Genomic DNA, 20,329 nt, shown 5'->3' with positions numbered 1-20,329 from the left:
TCATTCCCGCATCGGCCTGTGTAGCCACAACAGGCGTTGACACAGAAAGTGAAAGAGCGTATCAGCATAGCTTCCATAGCGGGCTAGATTGAACTTTACCGGTACTTAGTTGTTTACCACTATCGACAAAGCGGGGGTTTGGGGGCGGTAGCCCCCGATACTAAGGAATATATAGGATAAAAAGGATTATAAGGTGTTGCGTTAGTTGTTATGTGTTAGGTGTTAAGGGTTAGGGTTAGGGTTAGGGTACGCTGTTTGATGTTAAGCGTTGCGTACCGGTAAAGTTCAATCGTCCCCCATAGCGTTCCATATCTAACCTGTCAAAGAAATACATTTTGTGTTGAAGAAAATAGTCGCCTCCCAATGATGTCTATGTGTTGGATGTATTGGACATACTCAATAGGTACATTTTTACGTGCCTCCCGAGTCTTCCTTATCTTATCAGCTAAATATATGGGCAACTGTCTGCTGCACTGAAAATAACTGCCAAAATGTTTGCATTTTCTGTTGCGTCAATTTAAGATTAATAACTTTTTTTTACAAAATTATGTTTACACGCGAATAACCATGATTCCTACTTTTAAGCGTAGCTGTCTTACTTGGTTAATTACCTTTTTGACATTAATGAAAACACACACACACACACACACACACACACACACACACACACACACACACACACACACACACACACACACACACACACACACACACACACACACACACACACACACACACACACACACACACACACACACACACACACACACACCACACACACACACACACACACACACACACACACACACACACACACACACACACACACACACACACACACACACACACACACACACACACACACCACACACACACACACACACACACACACACACACACACACACACACACACACACACACACACACACACACACATACTTGTAAAACCTTCCAACCGGGGAAATGTGTTCTAAACCTACCAACCGGGGACCACCATTTCCACATATTCTAGAAAGCTGAAAGTGATAAAGAACAGACAAGTTTCGAACCTAAAATACGATTTTGACATAAAAACTATGATAAATAGGGTAATAAATCAAAGAAAATTTTACATGCACACCGGGGAATTATGTGCGTACCAAATGAGGAACTGCGATGTGTGCCAACTGGGGAACGGTGTATACCAACAGGGGTACTAAGTGCGTACCAACTGTGGAACTTCAATGTGTACCAACAGGGGAATGGTGTATACCAACAGGGGAACTAAGTGCGTTCCAACTGTGGCACTTCAATGTGTTCCAACTGGGGAACGGTGTATACCAACAGGGGTACTATGTGCGTACCAACCGTGGAACTTTTATGTGTGCCAACAGGGGAATTGTGTTAACCAAGAGAGGAACTTAAGCGCACTATCACCGTGGAACTTCAATAATGTCCAACGGGTAATTTGCGTTTACCAACAGGGGTAATTGTGTGTAACGTGGCGTGCACGTTCATGGATAATATTTAAGTTAGTACAAAAATTGAAAAGAATATTTATGAAACAATATTTAAATTAAATATGTTTATCATATGACCTTATATACGTTATACAAAAATGCCTTATTTGATTGACTCAAATATTATTCACATCAAAATAAGCATAAGAGACAAAACGCAAATCAAACAATACATTTATGACTTCATTAGCTATAAGCCGACTACAAGCATGCAAGTGCTGCATTATACCATAACAATCATGGTGCAATTACTCAACAAATGAATACAATTCGTTCTTAAAACTAAAAAAATAATGTTTTTTTTTCAGGCCACGCTATTTGTCAAACCGAATGAAGAAAAGGGGAAGGCGGCTTATTTGTTTAATTCCTTTTTTTCATCAGAAAAAAGCATTCACGATTTTCACGTACTATGAAGTTTTTTATCCTTAAAGTAGAACTGCCCATATGCATGTAGATTGAGTAGTGTAAATTTACTTTGTCCTTACTCTAACATTATAAAATAACTCATGCATTTAATCCCCTGAAACAGGTAAACATCAGAAAATTCATTCACACGCATGGCAACTTCCACTTAACTTAAATTGTCTTATATACATTTATTGCATTTTCAAAAATAATAAAATCTGTAACTTTAAACAATCATAAACGTTTCACAACGAATGTGGCAAGGCCTGAGAAACTTAATAGTTTAGTAAACTAGCAAAACGACTTGATAACAATGCATTTTGATGCGCCAGTGACTAAGTCTACGGCGGTAGGTCAATCTGAATAATGATCAGTATTTATTCTTATAGTATATGTATTCCAATTCTACAACTGTGATACCATTACACATGTGCTGTATTAAAAAAATACAGTATGTATGCACTTGTTTGAGAAGAGAATGCCAAAAACGGGTTTACGTTAATAATGAACTTACATTTAATTCTACCTGTCGAAATAACAGATTATATTTTAAGGAAAATAGTCACTGGCAATCGCTTTGTTTTCCCTTGCAAACCAAACACCTTTTTTAAGATTTGAATTCACGTATTTTGTTCAAACTACCTTTATGCAAACCAACTTATATACCTAATTTTTGCATCAAATATAATAGAAAGAGTGTATTTTAAGCACTGAAAAGTTATGCCGATGCGTCATCCATATATTATTTGTTGAAAACAATATAAAAGTTATAATTAATGTTGTTATACACGTATAATCACCGCTGACTTTGACAGCATTATCATTATATAACACTAATAATTAAATATGAACCAAAGCAAACACTTATCAAACACGTAGTTTAATATTATTTTAAATCACTTACATTATAGTATATATACTTAATGGGAGTGCACATGTGGATCAATTGTTAGACCCTTGTTGGTGCCAACTTGAAAATAATATGTACCAACAGGAAAATTATAACAGTGTGACTAAATTCTGAATATACAGCACCAACTCGAACAAGATCAATTTCGCATACATGTCAAAACACTTAATTACATTCCAGATGGCATATAACAAGGTTAACATAATGATTAATCACTTAAAACAACCGACATTATAGCATCATATCGCAAAGTGTATAAACATGATTAATTATTAGCTTTGTGCATGTACATATCACATATACATATATGTTTCAAATATGTTTTGTTCTAGGTAATCTACAGCTTGTTCAAGTGTGTGTATATGAAGAGTATTAAAAAAAAACAAGTAAATAGCTTGTGTTAGAATGCATAAAAGAGGTCAGTCGCAAACGCGATAAATTGTTTTAACAATATCTTAGTCTGGGAAATGGTTATGTTAATTGATCTTTAACCATAAATGAGACAAAAACATAACTAAATCTGGCATCTTAGTATTTTTCATCGTCGTTGAATTATAAACTTCAATTAAAAACATGGAAAAAAATGCTCCTCGCGAATTTTTGTAGATCAAGCAATTTTGATATGAAAAACATATTAACATACCAATTATATACACAAAGCAAATATGTGAATTGATAGCTAATGTGAATATCTACACGCAAAACAAATGCACAAAAATCTGTATAGGAAATTATTGTAATATTTAACAAATATTTAATCAATTCTAGTGCGATATTTACGCAATAATTTATATTTTGGTAAATGTTTACTTTAAAATAACTATTAAGTACTCAACTGCAAGTCAGACACCTGTCATTCAAAACAAATTTTGTAAAATTGACAAAATATTCATTTGTATTCTTCATATTGTAGCAGTAGTTTAGCAGTAGTTTTTTTATGTTATTTACATTTATCTTATTACATCTAAAAGTGTTTGTTTGTTATGCTTGAACAAAATGTTTGTTTCAATTTATCCGACTGAATATTTTTGTGCCTTCTCAGAACGTTTAGCCTTCTAGATTGATTTGTTATCATGTTTGCTATATTCATTCATATTCACCAAGTTTACGGTAAAAAATAACTTGTAAAGTGAGTAACTCGTAGAAACTCGTAATAGAAAGTACAAAGAAACACTCTTTGGCCGAACTATATACCAATCCTAATTTGTTCGGCGATATGATTATGAACAAATATCATTTTTGACTGAACCGTATTAATAAAACATTCAAATACAATAAGCACACATATATCGTTTTCGAAAAGAGTATATAGAACAAGAAAACACACAAAACACATGTGGCAACTTCATCCTTTAACATATTCTCCTAAACGTGCATTATAGGTGTAATATTTTTTTAAGTTAAAAGTCCCCGTCGCTTTTTTGTTTCAATTAAATTTCTGCAAGAGTCTTTGACATATTTCCAACTTCTGTTGTGAAGGTCATTCTCACTTTCAAAACATGCAAGTATTTCTTTTTTCCCTGGTAATTTACCCATTATCAAAAAACGATGTGAACAGCTCCTTTTTCGTTTTCACTCCATTGCTTTTTGGCTGCTTGTTTTGTTCTCCTGGTATTTGAAGTACCCTTTTCTGTACATGGATAATAAAACACCATATGACGTCGCTAACTGCCATGTGTAAGATATTCATATTAAATATATATACTTCAGTACAATTTTTCATAGCAAAATTACGACAAAAGCGTCCAGGTACTTACGGCACCTGATAATGGCATCGATGTCACACGACAAATTTGAAAACATTATTTTGCCTAATGAATCAAACAATTACTTTTTTAAAGATTGGCTGACGAAGCATGTCATAACATATACCAGGTTGCTCCAAACATGTTATCAAAGTTCGAAAAAGTATACAATGAATATTTTTTACAGATACTAATAAGACAAACTGAATGCACGGTTAAATGAAAGGTATTGTACTTCTCTGGACAAATGTGTTGGAAGAAAAAAGAACTGGTGAACGGACTGTGGTTCACGGTAAATCCTGTATGTATTGTGCGGTGGTGGGTATAAAATGAACTATCTTTTCTTACCCATGTCAGAATGTATCGTATAGTAAAATATCGAGTAGACGCTATTGTTTCTTTGTCGTTAAGATAAAATATCAACCAATGTCCATATGTAACACGCAAGTTAAATTTCCTAATGTCTCACAGTTTCATACACAGTAATTGGCAGCGTATAAGTCTTATACTGACAATTAAAATTAATGATATTACACTTCTTGGATAAGCGATAATTAACGTTTTTGTGATTATTATGAAGTCGATGTTTATAGACTACAGTGGTTAATACACATGCTCACCAGTTTCATTGACAGTTGTAAATTCTAAATTCTTTGTGTATATGCAGATTGTGATAGACAAGTAGTTCATAGTCACTACAACTGGTAAACAATATTTTTTTCTTTTAAAATTCGCATAACGTGTGCTATAACTTGTTAATATAATGATCATCGACGTACGTGTTCTGTTAAGCTCAAATACCAATTAGCATTACCCGGAATAAATATTGGCACAATATAATTTAAGGCAAAATTACGCCCATTTCAATGAAGACTAAACCAAACCAGAAAATACCCCTAAGTAGCTTCGACATAGTGAAATATTACAAACCGTCTCAACGACTTCTTTCGTGTGTACGGATGTTGTTTGTCCTGGTTCCTGGCTGTCCGTAGATATAGTAGTCATTGTGTTGCCTATTCAAAACAACAATAAAAAATGGTATAACACATAATTTAGTCAGAGTTAAAAAGTTCGTTATTCATGAAACCATTTAGTACAACACATTGGCATTAATTCCTTGTACAACAATTACAATAATTTCATGATGTTCATAATATGATTTTATGCATGTGTAGTAATAACAAAATCAATGTGAAACACACCCTTTTTTGTTCCGTACATTTCTGAAAATGCAAAAAACAAATACACATTATCAGACAGAACGCATTTCAAGTAGAGCTTGACGACGTTCAATGATAAACCATTTTAATTCACGGCTAAAAGGTATTTAACCAGAAAATACGCCTTAGTAAGGAAAATTACGCCCATTTCACTGAAGACAAAACCAACTAGAAAATACGCCTTAGTAGCTTCGACCTTGCAAAATATTACAAACCGTCTTATTGACTTCTTCCGTGTGTATGGATGTTGTTTGTCCTGGTTCCTGGCTGTCCGTAGATCTAGTAGCCATTGTGTTGCCTATTCCAAACAACAATAAAAATTGGTATTACACATAATCTAGTCAGTGTTAGAAAGTTCGTTAGTTATGAAACCATTAAGTACAACGCATTTGTATTAATGCATGTGTAGTAATAACAAAACACTGTGAAACATACTCATTTTTTGCTCCGTGCCTTTCTGACAATTCAAATAACAAATACACATTATCAGACAGACCGCATTAAAGTAGAGCTTGACGATGTTCAATGATTAAACATTTTAATTCACGGCAAAAAGATATTTGAATATCTGTATTTAAAATGAATAACTCATGAATGAACATGAATGCAATCATAAAACTGATTGGCTATATTTATAAAATTAATAATTCAAAAGACATTTAAAGCTAATTAAAAATGTGATAAATATCAGTGATAAATCCATCACAGATGACATCTTTACAATAGAATGTACCTTTCTCCATGGAAGTGTTGGTACTCCATAATCATATCAGAGTTCCTCGCCAATTGCAATGTCTCTGTCGGCGAAAGTGCATAGATGGGGAGTTTGGTTGACTTCAACTATTTTCATTACACAAATTTGTTTTGCGTCTCCATTTTCGGCATCATTTATCATTCGACCCTCATGAAATATATCGTTGGTAGCGTCAATGCTGAATAAGACATTAACATAAACACTTCTGGTGCTTTAAACTAAAATAACGCGCATGTCATATTTAATAATTATGGTGAAAAAACTAAAGATAATTCTTCTTCTAATGGCGTGAATAAAGCGTTTGATGTGCAAAGTAAAGATAATTTGTAGTTACCATCAAGATTTGTCTCTGTATTTAAAAAAGTAAATGAAGCTGTCATGACCCTCCTTTTCATACTCCTTTTCTAATTGCCGTGCATGTTTTACTCGTGTTATCAGATCCCCTTTGTATTCGAGAAGAGAGTCTCCGTTTTTTAAAAGGCTTAGTGGCGAAGACTTCTTCGCCTGAAATATTTATATTTGTAGACATTTTATATTAATTATCATTTTGGTCATATAATTGAAGGCTAGATATAGGCGCCAATAATGTTTCATTCATAAATAATCAATAAATCTTTATGCTACTTCCATACTTCTGCCCAGTATATAGTAACCCAATAGTCCATGTTTGTTTTCTTCTTTTTAATGGAAAGGGGCTACGATGTTCTTTTATAATTGCTAAACGACTTTAAACATAACCATATACAAAAATATTTGTACCTATGACATCATTGACGGTTTTTACTTCAAAACCTGGTGGATCAACGTAATTCTGGCAGTACGTTCTTGCGAGATCAAGGGGACGTGGACCCTTTTGGCTACTAAATGTTAAAATGGAAATGTCAATGAGAACAACAACAAGAGCTGTCAGAAAACAGCGCGCTCGACTATTCAAGTGCTTGACAATATAAAGTAAGCCACCATGGGTAAATTGTTCATATTCAATAAGGTCAATGTACTATAGTCATATTCTAACTGGAAGAGGACCATAACTGAACATATTGATCCTATGTCAATGTCAAGGGGCCATAATTCTTACAAAATGCTTTCTGCAGTTGTCTGCTCTTGTTTATAGATTGGGGTCATGTTGGTAAAGAAGTATGCAAAATATGAAACCTTATGTCAAGGGACAAAGAAAACATTTGAGGTGTTACGCACACTTTAATAAAGATTTATCAATAATATGCATATTCTAAGTGGAAAAGGGGGCATAATTCTTATAAAATGCTTGTTACAGTTGTCTGCTCTTGTTTATCGATTGGGGTTATGTTGGTAAAGAAGTATGCAAAATATAAAAGCAATATGTCAAGGGACATAGAAAGTATTTGCGGTGGTACGTAAACTTTAACAAAGATTTATCAATAATAGGCATATTTTAAGTGGGAAAAGGGGCCATAATTCTTACAAAATGCTTGTTACAGTTGTCTGCTCTTGTTTATAGATTGGGGTCATGTTGGTAAAGAAGTATGCTAAATATAGAAGCAATATGTCAAGGGACATAGACAATATTTGAGGTGGTACGCAAACTTTAACATTCCAACGCTCACGCTCACGCTGACGCTCACGCTAACGCCGACGCCGGAGTGAGTAGGATAGCTCCACTATATATATAACTAACGAAAAACTGCCTAGAGCTCTACTTTGTTTAACGTAATTTATAAAATATATTCGTGAAATATTTACCGTAAAACAAGCTTTGTAATCAAATGATATTTATATAAATCGATCTTTAGAATTCGTCTTCCAGTATTACTTTAACGTTTACATAGAAACGCTTTGTAATAGTAATTGAAAGTTGTAAACATAATTAAAAATCTTACCTTAGTTTAATGCGTTTGTTCGCTCGAAACTCCATTTTTCCAACTTACTTTCACTAAATGATATAAATACCGAGTGTATGATTTTTAAACAGCGCAACCGGGGAACTGTTATAAGCCTGGATACACACTCGATTGTAATTTAGTCAAGATTTGTGTATATTTTGTGCATGCCACAAACCCACTAATCGGGGAAGGCGTTGGATTTCTAATTTAAATTGACAGTTTGGTATTCCATACACGTAGATTAGAGATTTTCGCCTAAAACCAACCGGGGAATTCCCCGGTTGGTAGGTGTTCCCCGGTTTGTTGGTGTGTATTCATACGATTTTCCCCGGTTGGTAGGTTTTACAAACTCACACACACACACACACACACACACACACACACACACACACACACACACACACACACACACACACACACACACACACACACACACACACACACACACACACACACACACACACACACACACACACACACACACACACACACACACACACACACACACACACACACACACACACACACACACACACACACACACACACACACACACACACACACACACACACACACACACACACACACACACACACACACACAGAGAAAATTTGTACGTCGAAGTACAAACATGTACGCCTAAGTACAAATTGTACTTCGACGTACAGATATATACTTCGAAGTGTATTTCATATTTGTACGTCGAAGTACTAAAATTGTACTTCGACGTACATATTGTACGTCAAAGTACATTTCTATTTTAACCTTTCTTTTTTTAACCTTTCGACCCAAATGGTATGCCATATCAAACCCGTAACATAAGAAACGCCAGGCTCATATATAACAGATTCTTTGCTGTAAGCCAAACACATCCTGTTGAGTCTATACGTTTACCTTTATCTTTGTATTGCGCAATATGTTGCTTAGCAACATTAAATACATGATACAACATTCAAGGAATTTGATATGAACCACTAAGTGTTTGAAGTACAGGTTTATTCGCTGGTGGCTTATCAAAGCGCTGAAGGCACTGAAGATGTTCGCTATTGCATAATTTAACACGCAATTCATTTTTCAAAATCAATCGCAAGTTTGAAATGAACACACGCCATTCAACTGTACAAAGTGTGTGTCATAGTGCACGGGTCGAGTTTTGTGTGCACTTTTTATCATCCTTATTATTTCATAGAAATAACTTAGACAAAATAAAAACAACATGCTTTTTGGACGTTCTGAAAGCATAGAAAGCATGATGAAAATGGTAATGAGAACTTAATATAAAGAACATTTGCAGTCACCATCCTATTAAAGGAATATTTTTTCTAATATCAAATAACACCAATATTATTCAATAAATCTCACCAAGAATATAAATTCATAATGAAAGTTCTGTGAACAAAGCTTTTGAATTTTGACACCATATACAAATTCAAAATATACAATAATCTTCGTATGTTGTATATGGAGGAATAAAAGTATATAATCATCGCTGTTTATGCTTTACTTGTTACCCGAGCAGTTCACACGGTGTCAACAACGCTGACATAAACATAGGTATAGAGCACTAATGCGCTTTTAGGCATAGCTGTTTTACTCAGTTTTCATCTTAGTGACTTTTACATAACTCCAACAGACACTCATGAATATTTTCGAATATTTAATAAGCTGATTCTAGATACAACCTCTGAATTTTTGCTACATCACTGCGTATGTGCTCAATTCAAAGGATGTAGCACTGTTCAGTGTAAGGAATTCCAGACTACTCTCTGTATGCTCAAACGACATAAATTGTGGCCCTGTTACAATTACGCGTTACAATCCATCTCGCAGAATTTCACTTTCGCCTCCAAGGATGAGAAAACAATCATTAGCGAAATAGTATAGTGTCACGATACGAGAAAATCGTTAAATTTTCATACCACAATGTTTGCCGTACTTGGTCAGCACGTCTGGAAATCATTCCTTAATGTGTGAATAGGCTGCCATTATTAACAAGTTTGCTATTTTGAATTCAATTTTGTATCAAAAAGCATTGTTCTTAAATGTGGCATTCTCAATTCGCAATGAGATTTGTAATGACCCTCGTCATGCGAAAATGGGTCTTATTCCATATGCGCCCATCATATAAATAGCCCACTCAGCTATCTCTCCTTCTGGTAAGGAGAAACGTAACATTTTGAGTGATTTTATAGGGAACAGCATCGCCTATGGCCTGACTGCGCAAAAGCACATGCTGGGTTTAACAAACGCTTGCCGAAACGCATAAGACCCATTTTCGCATGACGGCGCTATTGACGTGTGATTTAAATGTGTCGAAAGAAAACTGCGTTTAAATCAAATATCAACATACGATATATTTCGATAGTGAAGAAAGATACTCATAACAAGGCATATGAGGACACATATGAAGTGCTCTACCGTAGTATATTTTTTATCTACTCACACTAATGTGTGGTTTGACAATGCTTACACACATTTCATGCGTTGAATATGCAACTTACTTGTGAAAAACACAACACAATAGTTTAACTTTTGTTTAATTGTATTTATTTATTTAGAAAAGTAAATTGCGAACTTTATTTCAAAGTCAGCGTATACGCCGAGTACATTTTAAAAAGAGATTTATTGTTATAAATACATTTAATATAATATATTAAGTTGTTTTAGGTTTTAGCGATTATAAAGCATTTTCGAGGTTGCCTATAGTATGCCTGTAGTGATTGATGAACTCATATCAAACTGTCTATGTATTGAGAACTGTGAATATAAACAAGCTAACCCTTCTACTAACCTTCTACTATTGCGTTGCTAGCACTCGTAAATACAAAAGATCGCCGCTATCTGTTGAGAACCAAAGAAAGTTTTCCAGAAATACCCGCTGTAGTAGCATGAACGAGGTTACGAAACAGGTCATTCGTATTATTATTATAAATTGCTTGTTATATTCGGGTTTAGCGATTATGTAACATTTTTTTGTTTTTGTCTATCGTATCGCTGAAGTTATTGTTGAACTTATGTTCAACTTTTTATTAATTGAGAATATAAATAAGCGTTAACTTTTTCCCGAATCTATTAATAGCCTCAATTTACGAATGACCTGTACTACGTTATTGAGGTGTATGTGAGAGCGTAACCTATTGCGTTGTTATCGCCCGTGGACTTTCCTTTGTTTATCGATAGGCGCATCTATTAATAGCCTCATATTATGAATGGGCTGAGCAATAATACAACGTCATGAAGTCGCTGCAGAAAGTGGACTATTTTATTCATTCATAAACAATCTTCTCCGCGACACGTACAATACGATCATTGTTTATTGATTCTTTTCTATAAAAGCGACGATCTTAAAATGTGAAAGTGGCGTATCGGCAGGGAGTCGACTACAACATGTGCAATACAATAATGCCAGGGGAGTAGCCCGGCCGTATTAACGGTTCATCGAAGTATAAAGAATCGTAATGATTATTGAACATTTCACGAGCGTATATTATCTCATCTAGAGTCCGTGAACATTTGTAACAGAAATACACTTCAGACAAATAATGTTGTTTCTATACTTCAAAGTGCATTGTAGCTTTATTTTCAATATTTTTAGATTAAGTGTCCTCAGTTATCTTTATGTGTGCGAACATAATTCCGTGATTACTTAAAGCATTCATATTCAAGGTAAAAAAAGAGAACAGATATAGTTATTTTTGTTTTTTGTTTATTTTTATTGTATAGAACATAACTAAGCAGAATTGAAGAGCTTCAAATAATATATCACATTACACGTGTTCAAAACGCTATATGTCGGGAAAAGTAAATCTTAAAATATATAAAAAAAATATCGTGAAAAATCGTTTTTCTGTAAACAGTGTCGCCAACAGTTATAGTTAGCTTTAGATATGGCCTAGATTTGCGATCAATGTATACATTTCATGACCGCCCGAATGTTAAGCTCTGCTGTGAAAAAAATCTTAGTTTTATCTTAAGTATAGATAAGAATGTAAACGGCAGTTAAGTTCGAAGCAAATTTGTTTTCAATGTAACACAAGTCGCGCACTAGATTTTTCATATTATGTTTTTGTGATATAAGAACAAAAATGTGATGGATATCAACTAAGGGAATACCAACAAAATATTATGAAACCAAGAAAAATGATCTAACAATTTATGTCAACATGCTGTCTATGACATTATGATTAAAAAATGAAAATCATTAGTCTAGTCAGGAGCTACCCATCTGCTAATGAGACCATTTCGTGAGTTTTTGGAGAGCATGTTAGCTTCTGACCAGACTGTGGGATAGGGCAGGCTGGTCTTTAGTTTACATGGCCGCACAAGGCATAAGACCCAGTTTCGCACGGCGCGGCTCATGAGATAATTTACATGCAACGAACAAGACGTAATTTTGTTTTCATAGAATTTATTCACCACATACCTTGGGGTGTTGAGCGCCCCAAGTACCCGTTAAAAGAACCTTAAATTTATTGATACAATACATGGTGACATTGATAAACTTGTTAAACTTTAACAATGGAATAAAGATAATTAGTTATTTGATATGTATAATACAGTCTTTTTACTACGTCTGCACGTGTTAATATTATGATATTTGAATTTTTCCAGTCTTTTCACGTCTGCACGTATATCTGAGGAAATAATGATCAATTTTAACAAAGAAAACTGTCACCATCCTAAATGTAACGGGTCTTAATAAATTAATACTGTAAAGAGGTTTTATACTCATCAATATACAAAATGTTAATAAATAAAATCACACTTCTTAAAGTGATATAATATAAATAACTGATATTGTAAAGTACAACGAAAAAACATAAAAGGTGTTTCCAGCGAACAACCCCAGGTCATACACGGGTACTCCCCGTGATGGTCCGCCAGAAACATACAAGAAAGTCTGCAGCTGCCCCGGATGATGGAGCTGAAGCACGTGCGAGCCTTCGGTACCTCTCCTCACCCGCCCCAGCCCCACCATCCAGTTAGGCTTGACATAAGTGTGAATATATACGCATTAATAGGAAAATTCCGAAAATACCTCTTTACTTAAAGAAAGGTTAGTACAATGTTCCTATGACCTACATGAGTAAAAATTAGGCAATGGTATGTCGTATATACATAGTGATGAAACATGAGTGATAATGAAATTCAATTAATGAAATGAGATGGCCCCAAGACCGGGTTACACAGTATATGAATTTATGATTGAAATGATTCATAGGAACATTAATGACAACAGTGATGAAACATACATAAATACATCAATAAGCCAACACATCACACAAATGACACTAAACACTATATCACTCTGCTGCTCTCCCTCTCTGACCCAGGATGACAACCCTAGCACCGGCTCTCCACGTCCTCGCAGCCGTCATCCTGAAATCAGAGAGAAAAAGCAAACAGCAGACAACAAGTACAGTTATAAAAAAATTAAGTAATGTTTGTATTCAAGTTCTTTATGCTAGAATATGTTTTCATTAATAAGCCTTCCCAATATAAATGAAAGAAATCATTTGATAAACGGTGAAAATCTAATAAAATTCTGAACTTAATTCTATTAAGAAATTTAATAATTAAGTCTAAGGGAGACAACAACATTTTTTCATGCTTTTCCAAATTCCTACACTTCCAAATAATATGCCGTGATTCCGACAAAAATACCAAATACACATATTTTAATTCAGCATCTGAATTATAAACATCAAAGAATTGAAAGCATTTAGATGAAATAGAAATGTGTTCAATAGTCAGGATGTCCATTAAAAATAAAACAGTTTTATTCAAAGGAGTGGTCATTGTACAGTCTAAAAATAAATGTTGAAATGTTTCATCACTTATACAAAAAGTACATTTTTTACTTGCTTTATTGAATTTTTTTATCATATAAATATTAGTTAACATACAACACTGAATGTACTCATTTAAAACACGTGTTTCTGCAGTCAGGATCAACTGATGAAGAAAAATATTTTTAAATACATTTTTGAAATTAATTAAAGGAAATTCCTTTTTACATTTAGGGTTATATTCGTTATTAGGATTAATTAAAAAAGCAAATAATTGTTTAACATTCCAATGTGTAAAATTATCACTTTTTATATCTTTTACAAAGTTTGTAAAAATATTTAAACATTGCAAATAAAATGATGGTACAAATTCACTGTGGGGTTCATTATTATTGAACAAAGAAGGATTCAATTTCCTTGACTGCATTCCAATCCAGTATCTCGCAAAATATGTCCGTGGATGTTTATAATCATTTAATAATTTACATAAGTGTGAGAGATAAAAGGCGCTAATTTTTCGCTGTATATTAGGAACACGAAGACCACCTTCATTTAAATCTAAATATAATGTTTTTCGAGCAATTGGCTCATAAACAATACCCTAAACAAATTTAAAACAACTTTTTTGTATCATGTTAATATAATGACTAGGGATTGTTTGACATTGAACAAAATATAAGACTTTTGAGACTTCATATGTATTTAAAACTGAACTTTTACCTTTAACAGATTTACATTCATTATACCACAAATTTAATGTATTTGAGAAATTAATAAAAGTTTTATTAAAAATATCATCATCAGTTAAATCATAGCCAAATTTATATTCAAGTAATTTAACATTTTTTACCCATGATATACCAAATGGATGATCCGACCTGGTCTTCTATTTACCTAAAAACATTCCACAACTTTTGTTATAATTTATTTTAGAACCTGAAACTTTCTGAAAATCGGAAACATGACGAAAGAAATGAAACATAGATTTGTCATCTGTAAAAACAGAAGTATTGTCATCTGCATATACAGACATTTTAACATGAAATTTATTACCCAGTGTATGTATTCCATTTATATTCTTATCATCTTGAATTAATTTAGCAAACGGTTCTAAACATATAACATATAAAAGGGGCGATAAAGAGCTGCCCTAACGAACTGATCTAAATATGGAAAAGGGGTCAGAAATATGACCATTGACAATAACGGACGACTTTATATTTTTATATAGAACTTGAATCCATTTAATAAAAATATTAGAAAAACCAAATGCAGTAAGAGTAGTATATAAATAGGACCATGAGACCCTATCAAATGCCTTCTCCTGGTCGAGACAAATAAAACAAGCACTCACATTTTTTATCAACATAATCTATTATATTTCTAAATAAATAAACATTATCAAAAATTGAACGACCTGGGATTTAACAGGTTTGTGAAATACCAAATATTGATTCTAATACTTTGCCTAATCTATTTGCTATTATGTTAGATAAAAAATTTCTATCTATGTTTCAAAGTGATATAGGTCTATAATTTTTTGTTGATGTTTTATTATTTTTATCTTTACATAATTATGTTATATATGAAAGTTTTTGTGAATCTTACATGTAACCTAAATCAAAGCATGTATTGTATAAATGTAACAAAATATTCCCAAATAAATGAAAAAATTCAAGTAAATAAAAGAAGTTAAACCATCACTTCCTGGACTTTAATTATGATCCATATTTTTTAGAGCTAGTTCAATTTCCTCTAATGATAAAGCGTTGTTTAACATATGTAGTGGGCGTGGGAGTACGGGCACATCATTCAATCAAAGCCGTGGAGGTTTAATTGTATTTATTGACGCTGACCAATATAGCCATGACGAAAAAGACCTACAAAAACAATGACAATATTTTACAAACAGAACAAAACAAACGATACTACGAAATATGAATAAAATGAACTTCACATTAATTAAACTAATTCACACACATTTTATAATGCAATAATACACAATGTTCAATAAATGAAAACTGTTCAACTCACCGGGTTGGAATAAAACAACGACTATGGACTTGCGTCCACTAGACAGTCTTGGCAAATGCAAGCGTGGTCAGTAATTTCATAATGAAATCAACAGGTACGTTTGAATGACCAATGAAAATCTTGCAACAGATCAATTCTAAATAACGATTGGACATGACCACAATTGCACGAGCTTTCATGGGTGAACGAACACTGGCGGGAGGACGAAATTCCCACAAAGAAGTAAATGTATGTTATGCAAAAAGGGAGATAAGAAATTGACCTTACTACACATATTATTATCATCATTTGATATTTGAGGTAAATTAATAATAAAAAAAAAATATCATTTAATGATGTATCTACTTGTTCATCTGGATACAATTCTTTATAAAAAGTTTTAAAAGAACTTTAAATGTCATAAGTAGATTTCTTATCAACTCCACCATCAATAATATGATGTATAATTTTGTTATTACCATTTTCAAATTCCTTGTTATGATAAAATGTACTTGAGTTTTCATTATTATTTAAAACATGTATTTTGCTTCTAATATATGCACCTTTATATAAATTGTCTTGAAGTTTATTTATTTTATCTTTGATATCTAATTTTTCAGAAATATCAATACACTGTTTAGATTGTTTAACTAATTGTTTAATCTCATCACAAGATTTTTTATTTTTAGATTTGCTATAATCAATACAAAATTCTTTAATTTGTATTTTTAAATTGTCCCACCACTCTAATGTTATATCTCTTGTTTTACTTATAATTTTTAAATAAAATTCAAAAGCAGAGACAAAAAACGCACATTTAAAGCGTTCGCTAATATATACGGTCGCGTTCTTAAAAGGCGACGGTCGTGTTCAAAGGGCGACGGTCGTGTTCAAAGGGCGAGATATAACATAAAACGGCGACGGTCGTGTTCAAAGGCCGACGGTCGTGTTCAAAGGGCGAGATATCGCATATAAAAGGGCGACTGTCGCACAAGGGCGATATTTCGTGTTAAATATATCGCGCGTCGCCGCGACTGTCGCGCAAAATATCTTGTGTCGCAGCGACGGTCGCGCAAAATATCGTGTATCGTGTGTCGAAATGGATGAAAGAAGAGCGAGATTATGGATGGCACTATCCGGATTCCGTAATAAATTATAACACTGGCTGTAATGGCTATGCAAACATTTCTACAACCGTCTTAAAAACAACACGATTTGGATATTTAAAAATACATATCGGAAAAATTGGGATAATTTATAGGTATTTAAAAACATTTGGAAATTGATTAAACTGTGAAGGCTTATATTCTTAGCCATGAATCGAATTATGTTTTAAATAATACAGTTAATTAATTACTGTTAATTAAGCAATTAACGTGGCCATTTACCTGGCCTACTGAATCTATCAAGAATTATTGAATTATAAAGGTATTAAACAACACTTTCATTTGAGGTAACATTTTTTTGACTTTTTTCTACCGCTTTCTTTTTATTATCAATTTAAAAATTTCATAATAATGTACCTTAACTATGTTCCATAATTGATGGGACTTTTGGAGGGCCAGTGCCAGGAGTGGTTAATTAGAAAGGTGGCATATGTCCTTACTATATGGTATGTTGATCCTTGCTGATGAAATAAAAATAATACAAGTATTACAATCTTTAAAAAAAATCATACCGGGTCATCGCTACGTTTCTGTCGGTTCGCTGCACATCCAATCAATCCACAAGTCACCTCTAAATTTTCGGTTCATATATTAATGAATCATATATTTCTATCAAACAGTAATGCAGTAACATTTTGGGAATCGGTAATAATCATTCATTTAGCTGGCAGCAGCTGATGATTCCGTTGAAATAAATCCGCATCTATTACTACGCACATTGTTCTGGTATGTGTCTAACAATTTCTCTTCGTAAATACAAGAGTGTAAAAATATCCGCCAGTGAGACTATACTTTTATAATCATTGCTTGTTTGTTTGCCTGTTTTCTCAAAAACATTGAGGGAATTTCATGAAAGGTTGGGGCTGGGCCAACTATTTGAGTGCTTGTTTTCTCGGTAAAATGAGCAAATTTCCTGGAAGGTTGGGACCTGGCCAAGTACAGTAACATGTATATGGAGAAGAATTTAGACAAACATTGCTACATATCTGATCAATCTGACTGTGGTGGTGTGTTTCATAGAGACAACGTCGTGCTTCTTTTTACTGGCATTGTTGGCGATTTAATGAATCTGTTTAGAATGCCAACATGCATATTGATTTAATAAACATGTTTGTGTTTTATTACTCCGTTTTTACTCTACTTGCACCCCAATGACGATAGCTTAAAGTCGACATCTAATTGAGTGACATTGAGGGAAATATGATCATAAGAACACAAACACAGTTTTAATGATATACATGCACATAAAACTAAGTCATAGGTCCAAATGTAATGTCAATATAGTGCCAATGTGATATAAACAACTATGCTATTTATTTTACCTCAATATCCATACCGTGTTGTTTTCACATTTGCTTAACTTTTTTTTATATCTTTTCTAAGAAATAATGAAACACATGATGTAATAAGAATATTTCGTGTATTGAATTATTATTATAATATTTATAACATTGATGTGGTAACGTGTTTGGTTACTTTGTAATGTGTTATATACTCTGTTTTTGTGAGATATGATTGAACAGACAATGTTTGTGTAGTCATTTAAAAGATTGATTTAAGCTTGCATTGTCATTAGCATTTGTTTTGAGAATGAATTGTATCTAGCTGTAATCCAATAGTAAACAACCTGTGAAAATTGTCGGCGTTGTTAAGGACTTTGTAACAGTCAGGCTTTTTAAAGGTTTATGTCTAACAAAGTGTGATCTCATTCAACCATTCATACCTAATTGGTCGTTGGGAACGAGTGTTTCAAGACTCGTTTTATTTAAAAAGTGCGAAAAAAAATTAAACTATGAAACTTAGTAAAAACAAAAACTTCTGCAATATGTTACATGCAGGACTGGTGCCTTTATTAGAAACAATTGCATAAACTAAACCGATAATTATTGATGTATTAAATTCCATTTTAATAGTAATTTTCTGTATGTATTGAGAAATTTGATTTTGCTTGAAATCTTCATATATTTATGCAACAAAGTCACGCGACGAAAAGGATTAAGGTATGCATTTTTCATTATTGCGTAACGTGTTCTTAATGAAAATACGTCGTCTGAAAAGAGTGTATGACTATTTCATGTACACGTGTAACTTTAACGTAGAATTATCGTAAGTTTCATGATCGTTTGTTCGCGGCTTTAGCGGATAAAAATGTGTTCCTATCCATGATTTATGACCAGTTATTATTTGAAGGGTATTGGATTGATTTTTGTGCGTTTATAAGCATTGTATACGATTTTCGTGTGATGCTTTTGTTGATGTTGATGACTTATGTTTAAGCAAAACATTAAGGAAAAAAAAGTAGCACGCATCGGAGCTCGAACCAGTGAACCCCTGAGTTCTGGAGTAAAAACCAATTAAATCGCTCGGCCATCCTGCCAAATATGTATGACAGACGGATTTCATATTTTATATAAGCTATGCTCGTAGTTTTACAAAATTAAACAACAACAACAGAACTCTCCAAATTATTCAATCGTTTCGCGTTGCAACGCTTTATAATTTTCAGGTTTTTAAATCGTCAAAAGATGCATATAATGGCTATATTAGACCATGGTAAATGTTCAGTATTACTGTTTCCTCACAAATATCATATTTAAAACGAAAATTTGCGAATCTGAAACAATTTTTTTCAATTTTGTCAATTTACCAAAACGTGAAAAGATCTTTTTAATTTCCAAGCAAATTTGTTTTCAATGTAAGACAAGTCGCGCACAAGATTCTTCATATTATGTTTTTTGGGATATCAGAACAAAAAAGTGATGGAAAGCAAATAAGGGAATACCTACAATAAACAAAAACCAAGAAAAATGATCTTACAATTTATGTCAACATGCTGTCGATGACATTATGATTAAATCAATGAAAAACATTAGTCTAGTCAGGAGCTACCCTTCTGCTAATGAGACCATTTCGTGAGTGTTTGGAGAGCAGATTATCTTCTGACCAGACAGTGGGATAGCGCAGG

The 20,329-nt window shown here is 33.3% G+C and overlaps 1 long non-coding RNA gene across 1 annotated transcript; it reads right to left on the bottom strand.

Moving 5' to 3' along the window:
- Nucleotides 1–1,524: 1,524 nt before the first annotated feature.
- Nucleotides 1,525–8,993, bottom strand: LOC127848784 (uncharacterized). Its single transcript, XR_008034772.1, has 8 exons — nt 8,394–8,993; nt 7,294–7,394; nt 6,869–7,038; nt 6,514–6,712; nt 5,996–6,078; nt 5,763–5,783; nt 5,491–5,573; nt 1,525–4,445 (listed from the first exon to the last, which is right to left on the bottom strand). It is a non-coding gene; the product is annotated as an uncharacterized LOC127848784 (long non-coding RNA).
- Nucleotides 8,994–20,329: the final 11,336 nt, after the last annotated feature.

The sequence above is a fragment of the Dreissena polymorpha genome, chromosome 10 (assembly GCF_020536995.1).
Source record: "Dreissena polymorpha isolate Duluth1 chromosome 10, UMN_Dpol_1.0, whole genome shotgun sequence".
Classification (NCBI taxonomy): Eukaryota; Metazoa; Mollusca; class Bivalvia; order Myida; family Dreissenidae; genus Dreissena; species Dreissena polymorpha.
This window is presented reverse-complemented; position numbering and strand designations above follow the sequence as displayed.